Source organism: Chroicocephalus ridibundus, chromosome 2 (assembly GCF_963924245.1).
Source record: "Chroicocephalus ridibundus chromosome 2, bChrRid1.1, whole genome shotgun sequence".
NCBI lineage: Eukaryota > Metazoa > Chordata > Aves > Charadriiformes > Laridae > Chroicocephalus > Chroicocephalus ridibundus.
In genome coordinates, this window is record NC_086285.1 from 152,903,539 (window position 1) to 152,923,726 (window position 20,188).

Genomic DNA, 20,188 nt, shown 5'->3' on the forward strand with positions numbered 1-20,188 from the left:
CACGTTTATGAGTATTGCTCGTTAAACTCTTTCTACAGAGTAATGATTTCATTAAACTTCTCATTTAAACAAAAGTCAGGCTGTGTTTGTGGGCACAAATACTAATAAGCAGGAAATGGAATTCTTTTGCTGAAAAGAAAATCTGAATTTCAACTCTATTCCCTTTTTGCAATGGAGGAAAATCAAGAAGAAACCTTCAGCATCGAAGATAAGAATGTGTGGGTACAGGGAAAAACAGCCTGGGTGAAAACTAATTTTATTATAAATTTAAAATTACTAACACTATAAGTCAAAATTTCAGGGTTTCATAAAATTTAAGTAATTTATTTAACTTTAGTCCATACTGTAGAAGACTTGCGTTCATGCCAGAAAAATACAATGGTTATAATTGTACTCTGATACATTTCAAATGGAAAGCTTTCTGCAGACATAATTTTGGCTTCAAGACTGGAACACTTTCTTGGCATTGAAAGGGCATTTGATTCATCGGGTGTTTCACAATGTATCACTAAAAAGACCTGGTGAGCAGCCAGTTCCCTATAGGGTAATTTTTCCATCCAGATGCAAGTGCTATCAGAGGCCCTCGTCAGCTAAACTAATTATGATCTTGCATTTGCTGATGCCTGCTCACTCTAACGTTCGACATCCTCCATTAATCATCAATACAAGGAAAATGAATGAAACGTAAAGAAACGAGGGCTGGTAAGCTGCACAGCCATAAAAATCTGAAATGAGTGCAATAATTTAACAAGATTGGGGAAATGTTTTTAGTGAGCACAAAGTCAGGCTAACAATTGCCCTTTTAAACCAAGAACACAATTTCATTAGTACAGCAGGTTGTGCTACTTGAAAGCGATACAGTAAAATCGAGATTGTCATCAAGATAATCTCCCTCTCACCCCTTTACATCATCCCCTACTTTGTCTCCTAAATTAGAGGCAGTAAAATACTACATTTTTTTCACTTTGGCTAAAGGGAGAACTAAATGGTAGTTGCTGTTCTTCAACAAACATCTAACTAGTTGTGTACGTGAGACACAGCTCATTCTGGGAAGGCGCTGTACAAGTACATTGAAGCTCCCAATCCTTTTTGTGGTTGCATATCCTTGCACAACTTCACCTAGCTGCTGAACTATTTTCCTTAAGAGTACAATAAAGCTTCACTAAACTAACCACTTTGGTCCACTTGCAGTTTCCAAGTGGAAATGACTGTATATGGCCAGGATTCAGATACAACTGCAGAACTGTTCCTTTCCATCCCTACTTCTTGTCTGCCGGCCTATGGCTTCTTGGTGTGGTGTATTAACCAAATGGAGTCTTAGTCTGAGTCAGTCTTTCCACCCTTTCATTTCTGTTTGCGTTCCTTGAGTTTGGGAAATACCTTCTACAAAGTCATGGAAGACTTTTAAAATATATAGAGAACTGTCTAGTTTATACACTGAATTTGCACACACCTGAATGCTGACAGAAGGTTTAATAACATTAAAATCTTTGTTGAATACTATGGAACTAGTATATTTTTAAAACATTGGAAAAAGTAACTTTTTTCCTCTCTTTTAAAGAAAGATCTGATTCACACTAGGTATTAATCACAATCTGATAATACAATGACTACAGCTGACAACAACCTACAAAATACCTAGTAGTAGCTATATGTATCAGAAACCTATACCTGTGCTTATTTAGTATTTACAAATTATTTACCTATTTAGAATTTCAAAGTAGTCCAGATAAACATCCTTCCCGAAATTTAACGCAAAGTGTGTAAATTTGTCTTACATGCTGTTCTAAGTGTTGCATCTTATCTTACTTTACCTTCCTGATCTCTTACTTCTGTATTATTTAAGGATCTTACGGGATAATCAACAACGATTATTCCCCTGCCTAAGTGTTCCAACATAGATTACACATACTAATGAATGAAGAATTAAACCACCTGTGGAAAAACTGAAATACTGTTACTCTGTTGGGCTTTTTGATTATGAAAGAGCTTTTTACAGTGGGGATACACAGCTTTAGAACGGATATCCTGGGGTGAAACAGGACGGTGGAAGAATTGGACTAAATATTCTGGACTCCCAAATCCCACTAACCACAGAACTGACCTGCTTGTCAAAATATACTTGAGAAATTTTGATGATGTCTGCAAGAAAAAACGAAAGCTGTTTTTAAAAGCCTACAACGCCTGTACTACTCTTCTCCTAAACCAATACAGTTTCTTTAAAAAAAAAAAAAAAAAAAAAGTAAGCCTTTACTTCCCATATACCAAGTTTTATAAAGATTATTGGCCAACTGAAGTACTTAATTTATTTTTTTTTTGAGCTAAATGTTAATTAGTGATGATACTTCTACTGTTAGTGATGATACTTCTTCTGCATGAGTCAGTTGGGCTTTGCACACCCAGCTTTTGTACTAGTCAATGATAATGGCCAATATTGCTGCTTTTCCAGGTAGTCTTGTGAAGGAACAGGCACTTGAGCTCCAGTTCAGCAAAATCTGTGGAACAGCCATGGCCCACAGCCTCCATAAAACCCAGCCATGTGCTCGAGCGCTCTGCTAAGCACCACCCTAGCCAGCATTTTCAAGAAGTATTTTATGGAACCTTTTGTTCTTTTTCAAATGTGAACACATACTTATCATGGCTAAATAATCTCTTAAAATGAGCCCAGAAAAGGTAGATCAACAGAACTAGTCATGAGAGGGTCTGAACCACAGATAAAAAGGTTTCGGTCTGTGATCAATGCCACTAGCACTCACTGGAGTTATCCATGAAAATTTCCTGTACATCCTTGGAAGAATAAGCCAAAAGGGTCTAAATAACTAAAAGATGTATCTACAAAGTCAAGCTTTAATCATCTGGAGCCTTATAACAACTACATTACAATCCCAAATCCTGAAGGGGCCAGTGCAGTGAGGAGCCTGTCTCTATTTCCATTCCAGTTCCTAGGTCTGGGCGTTTAATATCACAGTTGTCTCAAATCACATTGGGCCGAAACTTGGCCATGTTGTGGTTTTTTTTTTCAGCCCAGATGTAACTTTTTTTTTTTCTTTTTTGGTACTGAAAACTTTATTTAAATCAGTTCAGCTGTTTATAATTTGGAGATGGGCCAAAACTGGGGAGGGTGGGGGGCAGAGGGGATTTCAAGTTTTTCAGATAACTTTCTAACAAATCTACACTCAATAGTGGCTTTGCTCCGGGGAAAAAAAGTATGCACACATTTTAGTGTTTTAGTAGTAGCAAAGCAACAAGTGGATTATTATTTTTATGTAGCTAAGCTATGAAAGTTTGTAATTATTCACTGAACATGTCTTGCAGATCTCTCTACTAACTGTTTTCCCTCAGTAAGAACCATGCTGAAAGCATGTAATTGCATAACAGCCCTTGATATGCAGAGTATTTACTCACATTTTTTATGGTTTCATATCTTGACCGTTTCAAATTGAACAAGTCTGAAACTTGGTACACACATCGTCAAGCCCGAATGTCTAATTTTTTTTTTTAACTCCTTAAACAACTTTCACTAGTTACCAATATTTCATTGAAACAAGGAAATTATTAGTATTGCTTTCTGCTAAGCAATGAAACAGCGGAGAATACCGTAACAAGTAATTCACTCCAGCACCTCAACAGGATCAGGCCCTCTTTTTTCATAAAAACTGCTTTAGATTTAAAAAAGACGACTTTACATGATTTCAAACTTTGTAGCCATGTAGAAGCGTCATTATGCTACACAGTTATACAAAAAAATATTTTAAAATACAGTGAACTTTCAGTTATTATTTCAATGGAACTTCATGTAGCAAAACCTATAATGTAAAAGCACAGCCAAAAACACTGCTCAGGAACTGTGGCTTTTTAGCTAGCTAGACTAAGCAACGGTGCCTGACACTGCTACTGCCAAATACATCCTGTTTTCAAATTTTCTGCCAGAAGATGCTTTTAGAAACTCAAACAGGCTCCACAAGCATCAGCCAAGCATTTTTCTTACATCACCCTCTTGGTTTGGACACAACAAAACTTGTCTTTTTGCTGATTACTTTCACTTCCCATCACAAAATGACGATACGATGAAGCCTGAGTGGATTTTTTGACCATCTCTGGCTTTCCTACAGTGCCAGAAGCGGAGCACGTTGTAAATCGCAGCTCCAGAACACGAGAAATCATAAATGTTACCCAAGAATAAGCATATGCTTGACCTACTTCCAACGACAAAGTTGGGGACTACAACCACGCATGCCTCACTGAAAAAAAAGGCAAAACTCTGGCTCTGGATGTTCTCTGGCGACATGGGAGGTCCAAAAGGGGAACACCAGGAGACGTGCACGCTCTTGGTTCAGTATGAGCCAGGTGACCCGCTGTGGAGAGGATCAACTGTAAGCAGCTGGGCTCATACCTGTAATCGTCCGGCTGCTACCACACGGGCTGGAAAAATAGTATAATGCTACGTGGCTACATCTGTACATGCCGCGTTTGCACTGCTGTGAGTATTTAGGAGTTTTTTGTTCCACACCTGCTAGGTCTTTCCAGGTATTGTCCTCCTTATATGAGGAGGCATTTAGTTCTCTAAGTCCGGGTGAGGCTCAGATTAATTGGAGTTTAAAACCTGAGCAGCAAGCCAGCATCGGGAAGTTGGAGTAAGCGCTACTTTCTCCCGTTTAGGATGGGAAAAGAATCTTTCAGCCCTCATTTCTTTTGGCTGCAGAAGCACTCAGACCTTTCTGAATGTGTTTAATCAAAACTGCTTTCTCTCTCAACTATGAAAACAGCCACAACTATGCCCCTGTAAAGTTTCACATTTTAAAATTTTTGTTGCTTTTGCTGTAACTATGTCTAAATTAAAAAGAAAGTCATTGGGTTTTCTTCCCTTTATAACTTGGACAGCTTTCAGGAACAGAGCAGGCAGAGCAAATTTTCAGCCCCAAAGCATAAGTTGTCAGAAAAACCAAAACACATAAAGCAGAGTGTTAAAGTAGAAGTTGTTTTCAACCTTAACTATGAGTTAACAGATGCCTCTTGAAGTCAATTTAATGTGCCAAATCCAAACTCTTCATCTAATACATTTTCAAGAACAATTACATTAAAGAGCTGTATTTGAAAGACGCATAAGAGCGAGCTTAGGAAAGGCAAGGTAGGAAGAAAGTAAAAATGCCACGAGGAAAGTTAAAATTACACACCTAATTCATATAAAAGTTTAGTGGAATTTTTAATGCTCTATTGTGACAGCATCTTTTTATGATATACGCTGTATTACAAACTTTTAATGAGAGGAATCAGGGGGGGTTTAGAGAGGGGAAAAAAACCAGGCAGTAAATTAAACATTACTGCTAGTGCAGCCTTTCAGAATCCCACTCCCGATCCCTTAGGGAGAGTAAATATTTTAATGTGCATGTAAACTGCAATTATTTTTTATCAGCAGCAAAAATGCAGATGAGTAGATTTTGTCCCAGCATTTGAAGCATTTCGCTATTTTTAAAGCTACCTTAGAGACAGCGGCATTCACTACGCAAAAAACCAAACCCACCCCCAAAACTAGGCAGTGAACTACAACCTCTTGGTGTCTTACTAAGCAAGAAGAATTTAGTAAGATATTCGTTTAGGATGTCATGATTGCTACCAAAGTAAAACGATGGCTCATCAAAATAAATAATTAAATTAAGAAAAACATCGCTATGCTAAGAAGCCACTAAATCACTTGCTGTTCGATCTCTTCACCACCGTCACCTCCTCGCCTTTATTTCCTCCCCCATGCTACGGCTGACCCAACCTTTGCCACCGCGTTGGAAGGGAACTTCGGACACCCACCTTCAGCCAGAACCTGAGCTCCACAGGCAGGAGCTGTGGTTAGCTCTGAAAAATTAGAATCTACCATCATTCTAATCATCTGTTAAGGGCCACATGCAACTCTGGGTTCGCATAAATAATGACAATACACTGTACAATGAAATTTCATTGACTTAATAATTTTTATTCATTTGAGCATTTATCTGTGATAATTATGTAGTTTGCAGTGTATCTCCTTGTTACTCCAAACAAGGATGGAAGGTAATTTCACAGTTTTACCCGCAAGATCTGCAGTGGCACAAATATGAAACAATAAAACTTTTCCTGCAGGTTAGACTTCCTTGCCACTGTTAGTGGTATTTGATTTTTAAACATTGTGTGTTAAAAATGTATGTAATCTTCTGTTGGGCCAAATACATGCACATAGATTAAATAAATACAGGTATACATATTTATGGTGTAAGGCATTTGTAATGTCAATACTGAGGAGTATCTTCTGGTGGAACTACATCTTAGTCTGGTTTTCAAAGAGTTAAATATTTACTTAATCATTCTACACAAAGTATGGTTTTTTAGAAGGCAGTTTCCTTTAATCATCTCTTGCTAGATAGAGCCTATCTTTGAGGTCTTCTTTAACTCACGCAAGCTGGTCATCCTTAAATTTCTTCCAGTGCCTTAAACAACAGCTACCACACTATTATATGATCTCACTTCTGCTGCGTTTTGCCACTGACTACCAGCAGTACAACACAGACTTCCACGGAGGCAACTTGAAAATTAATTTTAAAAGTTTTATTAACACCAATAGCAAAAAAAAAAAAAAAAAAAAAAAAAAAGTAATGTGGAAAGCTGCATTTCCCGCACAATAATGATGTCATTTTGCAGCAACTGAAACCTATTCAAGAGGAATAGAAATTCTGTCTCCAATAACTCACCGAGTCAATTACACAGGAAAGTACTGTAATGGGCTGTCCCCCGTCAAACAGCTCACGTACACGACTTCCTTCTCAATTACCAACTTGTCTGCATTGCCATCTGTAAAAACGAACGCATACCTTGTGCTGCCAGTTTCTGCTCTTGCACTTCCATTAGTGGAACTGGCTGCAGCTGCTCAAGAAGAAAGCCCTGATTGTCTTTGTTTCCCCCCAATGTAGCACCATTTTTCTCCCTTCCTCCTGTACATCGACTCAAGGTAACGCGTTATCTCTGCTGAGGTGTGCTCGCGGGTATTTAAACTACAGTCTGCCTAAATTTGTTTTCTTTTCACAGTTTATCCATCACCCAACACAGTAAAAAGCTGCCAGCAGCACCTCTCAGCATCTTCACCAGAATTACGATGTTAGTATCACAACAGGTTTTATCAGTCCTTTTTAGGAAGTGCTGTAAAAATTGCTAAGTTTCTGCTAAACTTCTTGCCACTTTTCTAAATCAGCTTGACGACTCAGGCAATTTTAACAGAGTACTTATACGAAGCAATGAAAAATAAGATTAATAGAAGAAGTCCGATTTAGGAATAACGCTATTCCTTACAAATATTGCTTAGGTAGATGCATTAGTGTGCATAAGCAGGTCAAAGGGAGCCTGGTTTGGGAACTAGTTTGGGATCCTTGCTCCCAAATAACATAACCCTTTCTCCGCTAGCACTTTGCTGAAACAGATTCACGCAGCAGCTCCGATGCTGAACGGCTGCCTGAAAACTCAGGGCTCGTATACGCAGATCGCTGCTCCTTTCCGAACGCCGTGTGCTTCCAAACGAGCTCAGCCATTGTTAGAGAACAAATCTAAGTCATTACGAGTCTCTTGCATTTTTCCAAATTAGAAACACAATCTAAATGGTATAAAACGGGCAAAATCTGACTACTCTTCTTCTGATCTGTAACTGGATAAAAGTAGTACCCTCAGAACTAAGCACACTGAAAGAGACATCGAGAAAACTGGAAATGCTTCTGACTCTTTCATTTCTTGGCACAAGGCAAAAATATCAAAGCCCTGCTGTCTCAAATGGGGAATCTAAATCAATAGTTAGACTTTGCTATAAACAGACTCACTTTCTGAGATAAAGAGCCAGTTGTGAAGGTGCCTGAACATGGAATTAGGTGCTTAAGTTTAGGCATCAATACCGGAGGATTTATGTTCAAGAAGGCACCCCACGTATCCCTTCTTTCATTAAGTAATCTCACTCATCAACTGAACAGATAAAAACGGAGCAAAGAAACATCCATATTTCCTTAAACACCCTTAGCTTTGACATGGTGGAAGAACCAGAGTGCATTTGCAGATCTCAGCTAAGAGCCAATATGTAACTCTACATGTGATAGTAATTGAGGGTCCCAATCCCGCAAGTGCTCTGCTGTAAGCGTGAGCACAAAGCTGCTGGCGTTCTCAGATTCTGGCATCTGTTCCCACTTCCACAGAAATCAGATGGGCAAAATTAAGTTTTGAGGGGAAAAAAAAAAAAAAAAATCACAGACATTTAAAAAACATTCCCTGACCTTATTAAAGTCCACGTGATCTCTATTTATATAGAAAATGGCTCAGAAAGCCAGCAGCTGAGAGGAGGAACTCTCATTTGTAGATTTTGGCTGAGGGCTGCCAAAATCAGCAGGGGAAAGGCTCCTCGGGGGTAAAAATTTCAAAAGCCATTAAGTGTCTTAGAAGCCTCAGTCCCACTGCCTTTTGATCACCTACATCCTCCCAAATTTGCACCCCAAATCTGGAAACTACACTGGAAGAACAGTTTCTAATTCCAAGTTACAAAATGAGGATCTAAAGTTTTCATAGAAGTCTTCAGGACTCAGAGAGGAAATGTCAATTAGGTGTCTACTTCTTGGTGAAAAGCAGTGAGGTAACATTTACCTGTTACTTGTGCTTTAAAAAATTCCCCTTAGGACCATTAATTTTAATTAAAGAAAAAATATAACAGGAACATGTTTCATATGAGCAGCTATAGCCTATATACTTGTTCAGGAACTGAAGTAACTATAATTTGAGTCTCTCGCAGTCCCCTTGAGAAAGCTGTTACTAGGGTGGGATCCAAAGCGGACTATGTCCACCTATTATTTTCAATACACTTAGGACTGCACTCTCACTGCAGATCTTGTTACATGCTGTTGCTAGAATGGCTTCCATTCAGAAAAATCAACATTTGCCAACCCATACCACACAATTACCATAGTTATTTCCTATTGTGAGCTTAGGGAGAAACTGTGGTATCCCAGACACCACGGTGTGGTAAATATTGAAAAGCAGTGGCCTTTTTATATTGGACATTTTCATCTAATCCAGTCCATTCCAAACACTTCCAGATAACAAAACAATAAGGCAGAATCTGTGTCTAAGTGGTTGGCTCTAAAATGATCATCTTATTCTGTCCTGTGATCCCACTGTTGGCAAAAATATTTGGTGGGTTCCTGTTTGATAGCTTTAGGAAGTAAGAATGAACTAGAGCTGTGATGAACCCCAACAGCCATCTAGGGAAGTATCTTCTGAAAAAGAAAAAGGAAAAAAAAAAAGAAGAAAACCCCCACATTTTTGTGTTTTTTAAAGCTAACCCACCTGAAAGTGCCAACAGCCTTCTGGGCTGCAATAAGCAAGGCATTGCCAGCAGGTCAAGAGAGGTGATCCTTCCCTCTGCTCAGCCCTGGTGAGGCCAATTCTGTAGTACTGTGTCCAGGGCTGGCCCTCCCTCTACAAGAAAAACATGGATGTGCTGGAAAGAGTCCAGTGAAGGGCCACAAAGATGATTAAGGGACTCAGGCACCTGTCATACAAGGTGAGGCTGAGAGAGCTGGGACAAGAGAAGACTCTGGGGGATCTTATCAATGTGTACCTGATGGGGGAAGCAAAGAAGACAGAGACAGGCTCCTCTCAGTGGTGCCCAGTGAGAGGACAAGAGGCAAAGGTGCAAACTGAAATGCAGGAAATTCCATGTGAACATAAAGGAAATGTTTTTTTTACTGTGAGGGTGACTGAACACAGGAACAGGTCGCTCTGAGAGGCTGTGGACCGTCCATCCTTGGAGATACTCAAAACCCGATGGGACACAGCCCTGAGCAGCCTGCTCTGGCTGACCTTGCTCTGAGCAGTGGGGCTGGACTAGATGATCTCCTGAGCTGCCTCCCAGCCTCAACGATTCTGTGAGGCTTTCTTCAGTGAGAGGCTGTAGACTGCTTGTCACTTTTTTTTTGTTCTATTAATTTCTATCCGTTTTAGCCTTAATTCCTGTTCATTTGCCTTGGAAGATAAAATATTTTAAATTTCATGGCTATAACAGTATTAATTAAAATAGACCAATGTCCAGGCTGAATGTTACAGATTGCAATCTGTGAAACTGTACAGCTACTAAAAATGGAGAAACCTACTTTAAAACTCCACTGTAAATAATTTCAGAATGTTTACAAGGAACTGAGTGACTTATCTAATGTAGATTTCACAAAAATTATTCTCTGCTTGCTCTTTCCTATCAAGATCGTGATGCCTACTTGTAAATGAGACAATATAGGGCGTTGTATAGCCTTCCTTAAAAATACCATTAAGATGAGAAGGAGAAGAGAACAACTGTTCTACATTTTGGAGACATTTCTCCTTAAATAGTGTTTATGTACTGCAAGCATCCCTTCCATAAACAAACCAGGTCTTTGGAACAAGTGAACACAATCTCTGAAGAATCTTTACCAGCTTCTATTTCTGGTACATGATGCACTAAGAATTTTAGGCCAACATGGGCATATGGTCTCCTAGTTTGATAGGAAACATTTCATGGAATCCAAGACGGAGCCACAGCATAATGACTGAAGACCTTAAAGTCTGTGGTATAACACAAGGTTGAGCAAAATAAAAAAGAAAAAAGAAAAAAAAAAAGAAAACCAAGTGTTTCCGGATACAATACCAGAGGCAGTAGGAGCACGTAAAAGCATAAGAGAAAGGAAAGTCACAGTAACCGGTGTGCACATAGGAATACTCTGAATCCCTTATTAATCAAGCTTAACCTCATTAACTAAACTGCCTTAACCTCTTTTTTTTTCTTTTTAGGAGAATCACCCAGTAGGGAAATCAATTTTTTTAAAAAAATCGAAATAATAAGCAATATTTATCTTAATAACATTGTGGCTTTTCTGCCTTTGCAGCCCTAGAAACCGGTATGCCCTCTGTACTTTTTCTACTCGTTCACATCCGCGCAGAGAGAATACTGTAACCGCACAGCAGTGCTTCCAGCGTCCCTAGTCTAATTTTTCTCTTACCATTAACAAAGCGGTTCTTAAATTGCTTAAGACACCAGCTTCAAAGTCTGCATTGTCAGAATCGCTCCCACAGATTGCGTTTCACCGGAGGAATTGTTTCTAATGCAAGTGGCAGGGTGAGCTTGCGGCTGGGGGCAGTCCTCCTCTGAAATGGCACGAGCCTGACAGGAGCAGTATGTGAGAAACACGTAACTTAGCGGGGTTTTCCATCGTGAGTTCCGCACGGCGAGGAAGAAACGTACCCACCCTGTCACATACTCGGGCTTTAGTTCAGAGCGCTGCGAAGGACTGGAAAACAGCATTCGAGAAATCAAGGCCCAGGCTGGAAGGAGAGGCGCGGTGAAAACCCTCCCGCAAGCCCACAGTTAACTTGTTTTTCACATCCTTCGGAGGCTTCTTAAATGAAGCTGACTGCGCAGGAATGCCTTGTAAAACAAGCCCTGCGCTTCCTTTCTGTAGTAGTGTCAGCGAAACAGCTCCACAGGCTCGCTCGTAGGCAGCTGTGGCTGCGTCCATCTTGTAACTGGAGAGGCAAAGACCATTGGGTCTCCTGAAAGCGCTCAGGCGTTTGTGCAGACCTTGGGCACGGGCTCCGAGAGGAACTGTTTGCTCCAGTGCTACTGACCAATACATCAGATTTTGCTATTTGGGCAAAAAAAAAGTCAGAAAACCCTTTTTACCTTCCACCTGCTAGTATCACAGTTTGTCTGATTTTGAAACGAGCCTCCAGAAGGCCCACGTACACTACTTTGAAGTAAAAAGAAGCCTTTAAATTCAGACATGCTGTACAAAATCATAGCTGCTCTTTAGGAGTGAGAAGGAAAAAGACATATGCCAGAAAGGAGCATATTTATAATGACATGCCTTTTCTCTAGCGGAGAAAAAAAATAATCTTCCATTTCATCAGCATCTTTGCCAAAAGCCCTCTTTCAGGAACTGAAATGAGAAGGGCCTTTATTTCCTACATATATTTTATGGGAAACATTTTTTGGTTCTGTGTCATGGACTAGGATTTCACACCTTAGTGGCTAGTCGTATGGAAATGGACATGGCTGTGGAAACTTCATGGCTGCGAAACCCTGATAGTAAAATCAGCAGGAAGATGAGGAAGGTGTGGGGAACACTGAATGATTCATGCCGTAACAACCTCTGGACCCTTTGAGGAGATTTTGGGATGGCTGCCAATGCTACCTGTCTATGACCAGCATCCTGGACCCTCCAAAGCAGGCTTTAAATCTGGGCATGATACAGAGAGAGTATTGCTCTTTTGAATAATGCCCAAATATTTAAGTGGATGTGACATGTATGGATTTTTATAAGGAAAGATCCTTCCAAAATCAGGTTGCAATTACCAATGAGTTATACCTCCCAGAAATAATTCCTAAAATATATATACCAGGCCCTGCTTCCTTTATTAATAGCAGTCTGAGTTAATGAGGGAACAACTTCCAGAAGTTCCTGTACAGCAGTGCAAAGCTAAGCACCTTAGCTACGACGTTCAACAAATCGGCCTTTTGCAACTAACTCTTCCTTTGCCAAATCAAAGAACAACTCCTTTCTTATTTCATACCCAGGATAACTCCACCTATCGCGTAAAGCACTTTAGAGAGCAGAAGATGGTAGAAAACCTACAGAGCTAGCACTGATTTGATGCCAGTCTGGTTTAGATATAGAAGGCGGGGGGGGGGGGGGGGAGCGGGGAGGAGGAGGAAAGTAAAAAACTGACTGGATTGAGCTTGGCTTTTGCTCTAGTAATGGTAATTCTTGTCTGATTTTACTATAGCCTTGCCATCTACCTTTGGAGCCTTGGCACATGCATGGCACTACCAGGGCAGACATGGTAGACTTATCTTCAAGACGGCCTATATAATTTTGCATTTCAGGAATGCCAGCCCTAGCACTGTAGCACATACTGCATGCACAGCCAGGGCTGTGATTTCTACTACATTTCAGTGATTAATGGTCTCGTAATGGAATACAAGTTTCCTACAGAATGTTGCAATCTCCCTACAAATTTGGCCTTGTCTGCTATTTACTGGCAAGTTCTAGGAGCAGTGAAAGACCGGCGTTGCTCAAAGCACTGGGTGCAGTCCCAGGTATAGAGGCGACGGCGTGGGAAGCAGCTGGGCATCGCTGCGCGCAGCCAGGCTGGGCTGTAACAGTCAGCTGCAGTCACTAGAGGGTACTGCGAGGGCACCCCAAGGGTGCTGCTCCCATGGCAGAGGGCAAATGGGAAACCCTACCACAGGCAACATCACTCCACAACTGGAACGAGCTATTTTAAAGTGAGATCTGCCTTCAAAATGCCTAATCTCAGTCCTCATTTTGAAGCGTTCCAGCGGGAAGTATTTACACACACACATACACACACGCCACCAACAAGCCAAGCAACTCACGCCCTTATGGTTCATTTTTAAATCCAGTGCAGCCCGTGGATCATGAGTCACACAATCCCTTCTTACGCAAAAGGCCAAACAGCTACAGAGAGGAGAGCGAGAATGAAATTCCTATGGTTTTAACAGCAGTTACTCATAGAAGGAAAGATGGGGATCCCTTTGTTTATGCACAGCGTCACGTAAGATTACAGGGCTATTTAAGCAGTGAGGTAGTACAAAAAAAAGAGAGAAAGAATCTCAGCATCTGACTTTAGAAGACTTAATTACATTCATTAGGGAAGCAATAGAAAAAATTAGCAATCTTCTAGTGAAAGAATCTTAGCCACCACTTGTGAGTTTATCCATTAAACACTGCTATCCCGTATAGAGTAAATAACTGACAGGAAATCTACTGCACATACTTCAATATTCTGGTATTTTTAAAACACACAACCCTTTTCATGCATGAATATCCCTTAATGTGTCTGCCGGAGTTTCTGTGCTTTGCACGGACTAGCAAGAAGGGATGTTGGATGATGCTTGCGTTATGCTCTTAAATTCTACCAGATTTCAGTAATAATTCTGATCAACCAGTGCATTCCAGACTTTATTGCCCATCTTTCTTTTTCCATTTCTTCCATCGACCAACCAGTTAATAAGAAAATAGGAAGAAAAAGTGTGCGCAACGGATAGCACAGCATTCCAAGGAGACACAGGAGTGGACAAATAATAGAATAGCTGGGAATATCAAGCAAAAATGTTAACATTAACTAGGTTTACTTTTCACTCTATTTAAATTCAAAAATTTGAATAAGAAGTTTCTGTATTTTAGTCTCAGCCAATTTTGGGCCACACTGAATGTTAAATAAACTATTATTTAATCAAATACAGGCATATTAGTCTCACTCCTGCTGACAACTTCAATTAGAATATTTTTGCTTCATACAAAAAAAAAAAGAAAAAAGAAAAAGCTCATGATCTTTAAACTACTATGGCTTCTGCACAACATCTGGTTACAATTTTTTATATATTCAATCATCAAACTTCTATCTCCACAAAACAGTTTACCCAAGATTTGTTTTAATTATCCTGCATTGCAAGCTTCATATGGCTTTGAAAAGGGGGTGAAAGGATCGCTCACGATGCAGACAGATGCAAACTGAAAAGGACTGTACATTGAAAGATGCTTTTGAAACAATTTTAAAAAATGAAAAAATCCTTTCTATCATTGCCAGGAAACAAGTGCTACTTTAACTGTTTCATTACACAATACCTCTTGGCTTGTTCATTAGCAATTTTAATGGATTTTTGGTTGGATTCTAGGATTAAGGCAATCTTTATTAGCACTTTCATTGGAGCCATACAAGTTGCAAATACATATTTTCTCTTTTTCTCGCCAATGCCACAGTGGGAACACTGTATTTCTAAAAGTGCTAGTTTAAAACAGAAAACATAGCAAAGAAAGCATCTGAATGTGATAAAGTAGAAATAGAAATGAATTTTATAGCAGCACAGAAAAGCCTTGCTCATACAAAAAAAAATATGTTGTACTGAATTTTAAGCATGGGAGAGATCTAATTTATTTTCGTAAGCCTATTCACCTGTGTAAAGTTAAGCACATCCATAAGCTTTTGCAAGATTGGACCTAAGACAAAAATTAAGAAAATGCCTGGGGTTCTGGTTTTATTAAATGTTAAGAGCCTCAGTCAGCCAAAGGGACATAACTGTATTTTTCTTAAACGAGTCTTGGGGTGCTACTCCAAATCAATGAGTCATCACTACAGATAGAAACTGTTTGTCTTAACGTGATGGAATCGTTGTAAACTTTGGAGGATATGAAACTTCTTATTCATTTATTTGCATTACATATATGGATTAATGGGAAAGCATTATGGAAATTTATTATTTATTTTATGAGGTAACTGCTTTGAAATCTAGTAAATGAAACTCCTTTTTCCTGTTTTGCAGTCAGTCAAAACCCATCATTCCAAGACAGAACATTCAAGGAAACTTCAGGGTTTTTTCTGGAGGTTTCTTCTGATGCAAAGCATGGATTAGCTTAGACATGGAATGCCATCTTTTAAGACTTTTTTTTTTTTTCTTTAAAGCTGCTCCAAATAAGCCAGCAGAAGACATAGCTGCAAAAACACATCTCATAACCATGGTCGACTTACAAACAGTTGAGCTTCACTGGCTCCAATTCCCAGAGAGAAACTCTCTTGAGTTTGGTACTGAAACAATATGTGCAGCTTTTTAAAAATTTATTTTTAACGAGGAACTTCATTTGTGTATTAAAGAGGGCACGAAGAGATGATTTTATTTTGGTTCTGTGAGACATTCTGGCATTAAACCCATGATACAGTCATGTGTCTGAATCGGTGACGACCAGCCACCAATGGGTCAACACGCGCATGAAGGAAAAAAAAACACCAACACTTTTCAATCCATGGCCAACCATACCAAAATGAGTCTAGCCCCTGGAGCCTACTTAATTAGTCAGGAGGACCTCTGAGCAGGCTGTCTCACTGAACTCTAGGCACTGCCTCCACTGGGACTGCAAGAACTGCTGAAACAGTTTCCCTCCGTTACACTAATATTTGACATTTTGCTTGCAACCAGAAACAGGAAAATACGGAAGAATGTGAAATTCTAACAACATGGAAATTGCTGATAAAAAGGTCACTATTTTTCACAAAGCCTTGGTTGAGACTGAGGATGATGATGGAGATGAATGAAGCCTTACTTTATCTGAACCTGCCTTTCATCCTCAGGTTCAAAATCTTAAGGTTACACCAAAGATGTGCCTGTTCCCCCCAGGTTACAGTTACCATCTCAGCTGGGTTGATGCTGATTTAAGTGAGGAAACATCAATTTTCACTGTCCTCGCTGATACTGCCTGCAAACAAAGGCCTTCAGTATTCACTGCCATCTTTTATTTCAGGTATGAAGAGCATGAACGAGATTCAGAACAAAAGGAAGCTGTCGGTGAAGCCTCCTTTGCATGCCCACCCCCCGCATGCAAGCCCCATTAACAATCCCAAGGTACCTTTGTAGTGTGGTGGGAATTCAGACACGCGATTTTGATTAATGTTAATGCGAGTCGTGTGGCCAAATCCCTGTACGCTACTTTGAGACTTTATTCTAAAATTGAAATATAATTAAGGTTGCAACACAAACCAAACAAGGCAAGGAAATGACACTTCATTAGTAACCTATTTGTTACGAGTACCATAGGTAACGTGTTGCAACAATGTGGTACTATAATAAAATGTCTTGAGTGTTTATATACCACCATTGTCAACTGGCTAGGAAACTATGGTAAAGACATCCAGACACACTTAAAAAAAAAGGTTAGCTTCTGCAACTAGATAAATTACTTCTTCAGGTTATTTAGTTGTGGTATTGGATCGGAAGATTTTGAGTCCTCTTCCCACTGACACTAGGAGACCAGCACATTTGTTCTCTTTGCAAACTTATAACAAGCAGTCGTGCATAATACAGCACACTGTAAATAGAGGAGAAGAGGAGCTGAAGGGAGTAGGAATGCATACGAGGAGTTTCTATTTAGTCAAGCTGACAGGGAACAGATAAATGATCTAAAGATTGTTTTCAGTTGTCCCTCTTGCACAAAGCCATATTCCAGATCTTTATAATTGTGACTACTGAATGTGAAGTCTATAGAGAGAAAGGGTATCACACATGGGAAGAGGTCCTGTATCCCTTGCACTGCTTTTGCTCATGACTGAAAGTAGCATTTCTGTGGTCATTCCCTTATTCTCATTCTGTAGAGAACGGCCAGGCCACTTTTGGTTTTGGGGTTTTTTTTTATTATTATTATTCCTGTGGATGGTGGGCTAAGGTTTTTCATCTTCTTCTCCACCATACAAAAGCCCATGGAAAGAGGAGTTCTCTAAACTCTCATGCAAGAACAGTAGCCTTTTTACTGAAGATCAGTAGAAGCTATTTAAGAAGCTAATGGCTGTGGACTACAATCTGCAATAAACTACTTTTCCCATCTTTGTAGTGTTGCAAGAAGAGAGTGTTTTTGTGCGTGTACATGTGTGTGTGAAGGATGTAGGGCAAAGAGGAACAGCAGCAAGTCAGCTGTGCTTTACAGAACAAGGAGATCTTACAGTAGCAAGCGGGCTATGGGTCTATCTGAGATGGAGAAACTTTCCATATTATCACTAAAAGCAGAAGAGATTAAAGACACTAAATACAATTCAGCCCTTCATGTAAGATTTAGGATTATTATTGGAGACCTTGGGTGTTTTGTGCCGGCATTCTGCTCGTATGTAACGTTTTTGCTAGCAGTAAATTCAAAGCTCTGAACATAAGTACTGCAAAATGAAATCTGAGAAAAAAAACAGTGGTTAATGGAAAAATACCCGGGCAATAAGTGTTGATCATTATTAGACATCTATTCACTGTACTTCTTACCATATTTCTAGCAAGTTCAGAAGTGAGGACTGCACACTACTGAGATAAATTAGACTTATAGTATGGAATCTGACTTTATAAGCACATTTGGTAGGCTAATATGAAATGTACAACTTCACTAAAACAACAATTATGAAGTAGATTTTTTCTTTTAAAACATCATTGAGCATGTCTTATATGGATAGCTTCTTCTTTAACATTATATTCTCTTGTAAAAGTGGGTTAGAGGTATCCTGTCTTTTGACTTAGTGCAATAAGCAGGAGTGTGCAGAGAGCTCAGAGGATGTCATTTTTTTCCCTCGAACATAAAAAGATGTGTGAAGTTACTATGGCTCTTCAAAACAGCCTAGTAATTGAGCCTGGTTATGGTCTCATTAATGTGCAAGTTTCATTTGTCACCTTCTTTCTTTGTGGATTATGTGCATTGATTCATCAAGACTTGTGACACCTGGTTTTCATTTGCTCTGTTCAGTGCTTCTTTTCTAATCAGTTTGTACGGGACTGGTGTAAGAAACAGTCTGAAAGTAAATCACACTACCCTCCTGAAAACAGAAATGAAAAAAATTCAGCTTTTTGGTTAATTTACAATTAAATGCCTTTTCACTCTCTTTGCATGCTCTCTGCATGCTTTTCTTTCAAGCACGTTTAGTAACGTGCTTGCTGCAGCTACTCATAACATAAAAGGAGCAAACAAAACAATGTACGCTTAACAGGGGAGATGTAGGTGTCTAGTAAGTTCATTATTACAAAAAGTAATTGATTTTAATTCATGTAAATGTAAGTGACAAGAATAACGCAGGCAAGGTTTTTTCATGCTGAACTACAATATCCTTGTTAAGTTGTACAGTTTAATAATGAGATGTTCTCATATAAATTTCCCTCTGCCTTCCTTCTTTACTTCACTTTTCTAAAATATGTATCACTTCAAATATTTCCATTCCGCGTGTCACTGGCAAATGCCAAAAATAGAGAGAGAGAGATCTGATAAAGATAAAGCATGACAAAAGTTTCACGGATAATTGGCTTCACATATCCAGTTCAGCTCTCATCTCTCCTAATTAGCCTCATTACCATACCTTAAGACAGACCAGCAGTCACTCAAACTCCCTGTTTTTTCTGTCAAAACTATTGCTGACAGGCAAATGGACAACACATGCACTAAGGGAGTCTATTCTAGACTATTCTTTTACAAGACTAGCCTCCAGCAGAAAACACAAAACAATAGGTCTTCTATAAATGTATAATGAAAGTATACACACAGTGTGTGAATACTCAATAAATTATTGTTCCATTCATTGCTCCGCCATCACTTAAAATGAGGACAATAAAAAAAAATAATCATTCTCATACACTATCATTCTCCAGAATATCAGAGAGATCCGAACCAATGCAGTATTTCACTATGACTGATACAGACTTTTAGAACTGCCTTGCCACGGTCGCTGGAAAAAAAATAAAAAATCACTGGAGTACTGTAAAGTTTGAATACGTCGGTGCAGTGCTGCTTTCCGTATACCCACGCTATCTCAGGAAGCTCTTTGTTTTTACAAACCATGTTCAAATGAAAAAGCTTCATCCCATTGCTCATATTCATTTAAAATTAGCTCATAAAAAGTATGCACAGAATAGTTCACTGGGGCACTAGAAATATTTTAATATTAAACTCCACTGGCTATCAAAACATTAAACTGTATAATGGGAAGCTATTGAAACCCCTCACAATGTCCATTTCTTTTTCATTGTTGTTTTAGTCACACATTACATTATATGTAGAGCTCAGATACATGGTACTTTGTTTTCATTTGCTCTATTTCTCTATAAATTTCATTCTGTCTAACATCTAACAATTTGGATATGTTTTTCTATTACAATCCCCTGTTAAAAGGTACAGATTTTTAGTGATTCGTCGTCTTTTCATGTTCACGGAACCACTAATAAAATAAAAATATTGTTTCATAATTTTCGTAACAGAAATTTAACACTGGCAATGTCATTTATTTAAGAACTGGACATTACACAGTTACTGGTCTCTTTCCTCCCCAGTTCCTTAGACACAATCTTTCTTCTGATTTTATTTTTCTTTTGTACAGCATAAGTTGTGATACAATCTCTACAGCCAAAAAAAAAAAATAAATATCAGTGAAATGGATTTTCTGCACTTTGCAGTTTGGGGAAACTAACAGTCCATTCAGCGTGACTGAAAAATACCCTGAAGGCCAATATTTACTAAGCATGGCACACACACAGGAGCCTTGTTAAAAATCCACAACAAATCTCTCATTGCAAACAAATCCAGAGGCTTGAGAGCTGCTGCAACTGTCGGGGTAATGCTGATCCTGACAGCAGAAAGCT

At 39.2% G+C, this 20,188-nt stretch overlaps 1 protein-coding gene across 4 annotated transcripts in view; it reads right to left on the reverse strand.

Moving 5' to 3' along the window:
- Positions 1-20,188, reverse strand: part of TRPS1 (transcriptional repressor GATA binding 1) — a 218,411-nt gene that overhangs the window by 12,650 nt on the left and 185,573 nt on the right. The gene's annotated exons all lie outside the window — the stretch shown is intronic.